Genomic DNA, 8,975 nt, shown 5'->3' with positions numbered 1-8,975 from the left:
TCATCATGATTTTTACTTCTTGAAGATGGATCATGGTCTACTGAATCTGGAGATTTAGGGAGAGAAGCCAATCTTTTCTTCCAACAATTATTCTCATCAATTGAACAGATTGATTTACAAGTCTTGGCAGAGCAGCAACTCCCCCAATTAGTTCTAGAAATCTTCTTAAAAATATTTCTAAAGATAAGGTGAGAACAACTATTATGAAAATGGGATCTTTCAAGGCACCAGATAGAGCCAGATGGGTTCCATCATGAGATTAATCAGAGGAACTGGGAGATTCAGCCAAGTGTAATTCAGATATCAAATAACTATGTAACTGGCTGGATGGCAAATGATGCTTTAAAACAGCAGAGAGGTTATATAAGATGTTAGAGCCTGAGCATCAGGTGCAACATATTTGGTATCATAAGACTTAAGATAGATTATATATCTATCAATTTTTTTTAATTTGTTGTACACCTAAAAAAAGAAATACCAACAGAAAGAGCTGATTAATATAATTTTAATTTTAAGCAGGTGACATTGTCAACTATAGGTTAAATTATTAGTACTTCAAAGGTTCAAATGTTTTCCATCATATTACCTTTAGTGAGAACTAATTTGGCTCAAGATTCACAATTTGTCAACTAAAATGATTCATTCATATATTATAAGTTTACAGGGACTAATTACAGCTTTCAACCAAGAAGAAAAGGTCTTTTTTTTTTTTGCAAGGGTTTTGAACTATATACATTATTTTAGAGCCTCGGATCATAATCAAAATATGAATAGTAAAATGCTATACATAGATATGCACAATCTTCTTTATACTCATTAGTATGTAGAACTCAATCTTCTTGGGTGGACAAATTTATATTATTAATTAGACATGGTTTGAATAAGATCTTTTGATTCTATCATTAAAATGTATTCTACTACTTAATAGCATCCTAAAAGTTATGTGCACCTCTTGTTGCATCCTCTCTGGAGCCAATACTTACATCCCTGTCATCAATTTCACATTACATAAACAGTTTCTGTAAAGTTGGGTACTAGAAAAAGTGAATGACTTACATGAATTATTAACTTGGTGCCTGATAAATTAAAACCATTTAATGATATAGATTTAATAGAAATCAATAAGCATAAAATTTTACTAAAACCTTTAAGAGTATCGTGCATTAAAACATTGTTCGGAGAAAAGTATGTGCAGAAGTTTTTTTAAAAAATGATATCTGAGGTTAGAAGGAAAACTTATAATTAGATCTAGGCAAAAAATTAAATTTTACCTTTCTTAGTCTACACTTACCCACAATTTCAACTCAAATTGACAAGTCACACAGCACTCTCTGGTAATCATACTCTCTGGAGTTTTCGTTTTCCAAGTGGCTTCAAATTTTTCTGAAAAAAATATATAAACATTAGTTTTATACACAGATCAGCAGAGAAAATGAACAAAAAGTAAGCATACAAATGGAGAGAAAGTAAAAGAGGAGAGAACTAATGTGGACTTTGAATATGAAGTTTCAATAATTGCATACTTGCTTTATAGTATAGATGAGTAACAGCACACTATATAAGGTGGCAAAAGGAAAAAATGTGCTTTTACATTTCTAAACAAGAAAGACTTTCTAAAAGTTGATAATTTCATAGCACTTAATTTGAAGTTCAAAATAGTAGAACCACTCCTGATAAGCTTATAGATAGTAACATAAAGTATAGGAGTCAAATATAAAATAGATATCAAAAGCTCTATCAAAATCAGCCTGCAACATAATGTGGACATAACTTTCATATTTTAAAAATAACATTTCTAGATACCTAGAGAATTAGCACTTACTTTTTCATCTCCACCATGAACAGTAACATTTCTATCTGCTACCATATCATCACCACAAACAATATCAATTGGTTCACCATATATGAGATAAACTGTTATCTTCTTCATTATGATTCCTACCCTAGCAACAACAACAATCTGTACTTCGTCTTTAGCTTCAAGGTTTGAAATCACTTTATGCCATTCCTCTTCTCTAAGTGAAGCCAATGTATCTCCATCATAGAGATAATGAGTGGTCTTTGTGAGATTTATGATAAACAGATTTTTAATAATATGGCCTTCAGATACTTTGATGTTTGGAGATGAAGAGTAGGAGACACACAACATCATTGTTTTTAACTTGTATCCATTCACATGAGGGACATCGAAATTTACAAAAGAACCTTCTCCACTGAATGTTAACCAATCAGGATTCTTATTGCCAGGAAGCAAACATTCTCCAGGTACTCTGGCATTAAATTTCTTCATAATCAAAACATACTTTAGTATTCGAAGTTTAAGTGTTAGTTGTAACTTTCATGAGTTAACTTTGAATAAGTGAATAATATATATTTGTATGAGCAAAACATCAAAATAGTATCCTAAGGATTTTGATGTTGACAAAATAGGCTACAAAATAACAAAAGAAAAAAATTTTCTTGTGGCATCGAAAATCTTTGAGATACAATTCTGGTGGTGGTTTACTCATTTATAATTAAAGACCCATAAATTCATGAATCTTAAAAGGTGATCCAATGGTTATAGAAAATTATTTAATATATGGCTGAGCTTTAGCATGTATGAATTTCATATGTCAGCATTTCCAACAATATTTTGAAATACCTTAAAAAAATTATAAAAAAGGAAAGAAATTATAAACTATTTTGATGATATACAACCATTTAGCATATTTCTATCTCAAGAGTTACAAAAACAAAGAATAAAATGATAGAACAAAGATATAGACAAACCTGCAAAATATCCTCTCTGAGTACCTTTGTGACAGAACAATTCATTTCCATTTGGACTAAAATTGAATTCAAGGAATTTTCTGATTCAGTAACATCACCTTCACTGCAACAACCAACTGATGATGCACATGATGATGCTATCATTTCATTGCAGTTTGTGACATTATAAGTATCTGAAGCTACATCTCCTGTTATTTGGAGTTGTGAGCCACACTCCATCCTAACATTCTAAACCTGTGGAAGCGCTCTGATAATGGATGATAGGCCTTGAGAATTTCTATTTAGGACTATTAAGGAAACAAGATTTGACAAGTCCAAAAGTGTTTGCACTCAGGGTGAGAAATTATTTGTTGGAGAGGTCCATGACTAAATGATTGAAGGAAACACATTGCGCGATAATCCTTCAAAGTCGCACAAGGAAATATACACAATGCTCTTTAATCTTAGTAGTGCATGAGGCACTTGTGTTATGGCAGTTTTATCTACCATCAAAGTTGCCAATGATTCCATCAGTTCTATGTCTTCCTCTAGCTTATCAATCAATGAACATCCTGAAAGAATGAGAGTTTTGAGAGATTTCAACTTGTAGATGCTTCTTGGAAGTACACGAAGCCCTGAACACCCTTTCAAATTGATTAGAAGAACTTGCTTGAGATGTTCAATGGTATGAGAAACCGAAGTCAACTTTGGTCAATATTTGAGTATTAACTTTTCAAGATTGGGCATATTTGAAAAGTCAGGAGTTTGTGTCAAGTGTTGAGAATGACTAAGATTGAGCATTTTTAGATTATTCATCATCTGCAAGAATTCTAAGGAGATGAATTCAACAACTAAAAAAAAAACTAGATTTAAATATACGAAAATTCACTTGAATTGTTTTTAGAAATTTGTTAATAGGTACATACTTTTTTTATAACAATTTCATTAATATGAGAAAACAGAAATACAGAAAAGGTGGGGGAATAGGGTTCCCATATAAAAAAACAAAACATAAAACAAACACCTATAAAAATGCAAAGCTCTCCAATCTTTTAACATGTCTAAAAAGATCATGAGCTTTGTTTTTCTCACTTGTTCATGAAGTTTTCTTTGTTAGAGGTTTGCTATGTCCAACCACAAAAGTAAATAAAACTCAGAATTTATACCTGACCCTTCTTCCATACTAGGTCGAGTTTGCTATATTTGAAGTCAATGGCAACTAAATTTCCTTGATCAAAGTTTGCAATTGTATATTCTGAAGGACATTCATGCCAGCACAACCATCGAAGATCTGTTGAAAGGTATTTAAAGTCTCCAACAAGTTACACATTTGCAAACTGAAGCAATCTCAGTCCTTCATCTCCTTAAATGCTTCTGTCTTTAACTGAGTTAGATTCAATGACTTTGGTAGGTTCAAAGCAAGTCCCTCAATAGCTTTTGTTCCCTATAAATTATAGGAACCAAAAAGTAAAATTGGATTTAGGGTAGCTAAAAGAGCACTAAAAATTTGAAAAGATAGTCAATTAACTAAAACTCCAATCAGGTGGAATGATAAAAATTTAAGAGAATAGAATATAATTGAAGTTTCACTCACTTGTTTGAAAATATAATTAAAAAGGATGAAACAAAAGTTTTCACAAAAGTTATATATGAATTTTAAAACATACTTGAAATTCTTACCATGTCTTTTGATAATACATTAAGCACTTCCTCTGGATTCCACAACCTACTACGTTTCCTCAGGTTTCATTGGCAAACTCTCGCGAATAATTTCTCTTCCCATGTCTCACAGCAAACCATGCATGCCAAGTTTTCCCTTGGTGTCCACAGTAATAAGGCATCGTTCCATAAGAATATTTAATCCAATTTCAGCTGAATGCCCGCAGCCATTTAATATATCAATTACATCATTTTTGTCCATTCTAATAAAGAAAAATGCTACATCAAGAAATATTTCTCTATCCATATCATCACTTAGACCATCAAAACTTGGATACAATTAGTATGTTGCTCATTAGTGGATCTTTAGAGAAGGCAAAAAACTGTCATATGATGGTTATGGTTATAGTTATAGTTATTTTCATGCTATTTGGGGTATTGTCTGCTTCTAGAGTTGAGATACATATTTTGATCATGCGTCTCATTCTATTGAACTGGGTAGCCTCCTAGAAGTTTGGTTGTATATTCGAAGCATGTTCAATTGCCATTATTGTTTATGTTATTTTAATGTATCATTATCATGACTTTGGTGCCTTGTTATATATTGAAAGACTATGATAGAATGTTACAGACTAATTTTCTGCACCAAAATAACATATACAAAATAACATACTATGATAGAATGCCACAAAATATAATATTCTGCATTTTACAAGAAAGACTATGATAGAATGTTACAGACTCATCACCAGATTCCACATTTATATACATCAGCTTCAAAAATTCTAACCCCTTAAAGAACCATACTAAAAACTTGATTCTTTATACCTCCTGACTCCAACCTAAGTTCTATCTAACTATATATATCCCCATGTTTTTAACTACTACATATACTTTAACTATAAAGGTTAAGAGCAGCTTAAAAACAGTTTAACCCTTCTGAGTTCACTTGGATACACTAGCACAGAATCTACACATAGCCCCCCTTTGGTGTGTGTGCAATCAATTTGAGTCATGGAGAATTTAATTTTTGTTGATGTATTTCCATCCTCCACAACAAAATTGCCACCATGGTAGAAGCTCCATTTGCCAGGTTCTCTCAGAAAACACTAGGATGTAACAAACTGGCCATCCGAAGTACAACGCTGGAACCTTACAGGCTTTACATCCCAACCATGAACATGTTCCGTGTTGCAGACCCGTCGGCCAAATCTCTTGGAGGGTTTCCCTAGATGTAGTCTGAAGAACAAGGTGTATGTTCCGGCTGGGAATGGGAACTCCACTTCTCCGTCCACTTCAAACCACCAGATTTGCTGAAGGTATGTGACGGTACTGAATCTGCAAAAATGATGGAAAAAACCCAAGATTTACTCAAAAGTGCATTGAAGTCATTAACCATTTAAAACAAGACCTACTATTTTGACAGTTAAACTAGATGATTTTAAGGTTCATTACTTTAATTTCATCATCAACGAGAATAACAAAAGGGGAACGATTCAACTATTTTCACCAATATGCATGTTCTTCCTTAACAAGAAGATTCCACAGAAAATTGAAGCTAATCCAGAAAGTTATTTTCACCAATATGCATATGTTATTTTGTGGAACTGAGCTGCCCGACGGTGCTTTCAAAGCTGAAACAGTAGCTGCACGATGGTGGAACAGAGATGCACGATACCGACGGCGGCTTCGAAGCTCGTTTCGGCGACGGCGGCGGGAGATGGACGGAGATGAGGGAGTGAGATCGATGTCGGAGAGAGGAAGGAGGAGCTCGAGGGTGATGGGGGGAGGGGTTCGCGTTTAGCCGTTGTGTGGAGCTAAGGTTGCTGGGTTGGGTAATTGGCTAGGGCATCCCAGCAAAATGATGGCGTCTTGCGTGCGACACACAGTGAGACAGATGAGAGAGATCGAGGAGCAGAGAGAGAGGATAGGAAGAGGAGAGAAGAAGATGAAGAAGACTGAAACTTTCAGAGGCGTGAACGAGAAGGTTTCTGAACCCAGGTGAAGAATAATTTTGGTTTTTTATTTTTTTTAATATGTTTAACACAGACGAAGAACAATTTTGATTTTTTTTAATGTGTTTTTGTTTTGTTATTTCAATTATTTGAAACTATAAAATTAGGATTAATTAATTCTAAAATTTGATTAATTTAAAAGGATATTTTTGTCTAATCAAATAAAGGAAGGATGTTTAAGTCTTTTTATAAAATTAAATAAATAAATATTTTTTATTTTTATTTAATTAAAAGGGTGTTTTAGTAAAAGTGGTGATATACTATATATTTAAAAAAGAAAAAATTAAATGCTGACGTGAAAAATAAATTCCACATGTCTTATTGTTATTTGTCTATATTTTAAACGTATCGGTACGTATGAATTTATCATCGTACCGTAGCAAACACCCTTCAAAAATTTAATTAAAAGTTTACTATTTAGTATGTACTCAATATTATTGGATTTTTTTTAAATAAAATAAAAAAATAATTAATTTCCCAAACAAGATTTTTTAACTTTAATTTGTAAAATGCGATTTTTTTTTGTACTTCCGCGAACTCTATAATTTATATAGTGTTCGCCTGACCCCAACGAATTTTTGTGCTTTTATAGAATTCGCCTGACCCCGACGAACTTCACCCAAATTTTCGAAAATTTTTGATTTTAAGCCATTATCATCGTCTCCAACAGTATTTAAGAATACACAAAAGTACACAGACAACGAGCATGACTTCTTCAATATCGTCGGCACTTATGAAGACGGACACTTAGCTGGGTTGCCGTGTTCGCGTGTCTAACACATTTCGGACACGACACTCACCGACACTTGTCCGACACGCATGTCTGCTGTGTCCCACGGTGTATTAATACAAAGTAAAAAAAATTTCTCCGGATACGGTTGGACACACCTAAATACCATCACGTGTTAGTGTGTCCAGTCTTATTCTAACATATATTCTTAAAATAAATTTAGATATAGTATATATTATTATTTATTAAAATAAAAAATATTTTAAATATTTGATATAATTAAAATAAGACATTAAAAGTAATTAAAAGAATTAATTTATATTTTAATATCAATAAAATATCAAAATATCATTACGATTTATCTACAAACTACTTTATATTTTATATGTATGCGTGTCCCGTGTCTTATAAGATTTTTAAATTCGGCGTGTCCCGTGTCGTGTCGTGTCGTGTCCCGTGTCCGTGCATGATAGGCCGGCACCAATGGCAACCATTATCATCGTCTCCAGAAATACAGGTACACAGGAATAAGTCATATTTAACAAGAATTTTTTAATTATAAATTAAAAAAAATCACTATTTCCCAAAAAATAATACGACTTATTACTATGTCTTGTGTACTCCTATATATCCTGGAAACGATGATAATAGTTGTCATTGTTAATCTTCTAACTTTTTTTTTCTTACCCAATCTAATATTTATGAAAAAACATATTGAAGTTCACCGGGATAAGACTCACCGAAAAAAATTAATTAATTTTTTATTTTATTTTAGAAAAAAAATCCAATATTCATGAAGGTGGCACCTTCTTATTATTTTTTTTGTTGTTGGTGGTGTCTTTCAAATCAGCATTATCAATGGTGATTGCACAAGTTGTATTGGCCTTTTTGGCAAAATGAGGCACTTACTATTTAACTCTTCCTAGTCAGCATTTTAAAAAGAAAATCAACTGCAATATTGTGACTAAAGGATGGCCCTGGATAAATAAATTGAAAAAATGTGGAATTTTTTATAGTTAATTTTCAAAAAGATAACAAATAGATATATTAAGATCTTAATTTTGTTTTTATAAGAATAATTTTTATTATAAACTGTTTCATTAGACATAAATTAAGTTAATCGTGCAAGATTAATTTTAGTAATACATTTTTCTATAGTTATTTGTTGGCTAAAATATTATTTTAGTCTCAATATTTAGGCTTAATTTTAATTTGATGTTTAATGTTTTAATCGTTATATTTTAGTTCCAAAACATAATTTATTAATTTTGATTATTATTTAATTATTAACTTAATTTTTTTAATTTTATTTTTTAATTTAATAATTTAATAATATATTTTTAAATATTGATAACTAACTAATAACAAACAAAAATAATAATTTTTGTTAGTTTTATAATATTTTTTAAAAAAATGAGACAGACAAACAGTAGTTCCAATTAATTATTTTGACCTAAAAATGCGCTAGGATAAGTTGCAAACTTGGAAAGCAATAGTTTCATGACGGTGCGGTGCCGCAGCTGGATCGCAATTGCCAAAAGTGATGCATCATGCATTTATGTTCATCCACAGATTGTGCCTTTCTCTTTGTGTTTTTCAAGCCCAAGGTTCTTTTTAGTATTTGACTTTTCTTCTTTCCACTTTATTTTATTAGTAAATAAATAAATATTCTAGAGGCACACCAAAAATCAATTATTAAATTTAATTAGGTAATTTTTTAAATAAATATAGCACTTTTTATTAGCAAAAAGTGTAGGTAAAACAATAAGTATTTATTTAATGAGTTTTAGTTTTAGGTACTTCTTAAAAATATACAATTA

At 31.6% G+C, this 8,975-nt stretch overlaps 1 pseudogene; it reads right to left on the bottom strand.

The window, feature by feature from the left end:
• On the bottom strand, positions 1,002-8,711 carry LOC107648503 (annotated as a pseudogene).

The sequence above is a fragment of the Arachis ipaensis genome, chromosome B01, assembly GCF_000816755.2.
Source record: "Arachis ipaensis cultivar K30076 chromosome B01, Araip1.1, whole genome shotgun sequence".
In the NCBI taxonomy this organism is placed as follows: domain Eukaryota; kingdom Viridiplantae; phylum Streptophyta; class Magnoliopsida; order Fabales; family Fabaceae; genus Arachis; species Arachis ipaensis.
This window is presented reverse-complemented; position numbering and strand designations above follow the sequence as displayed.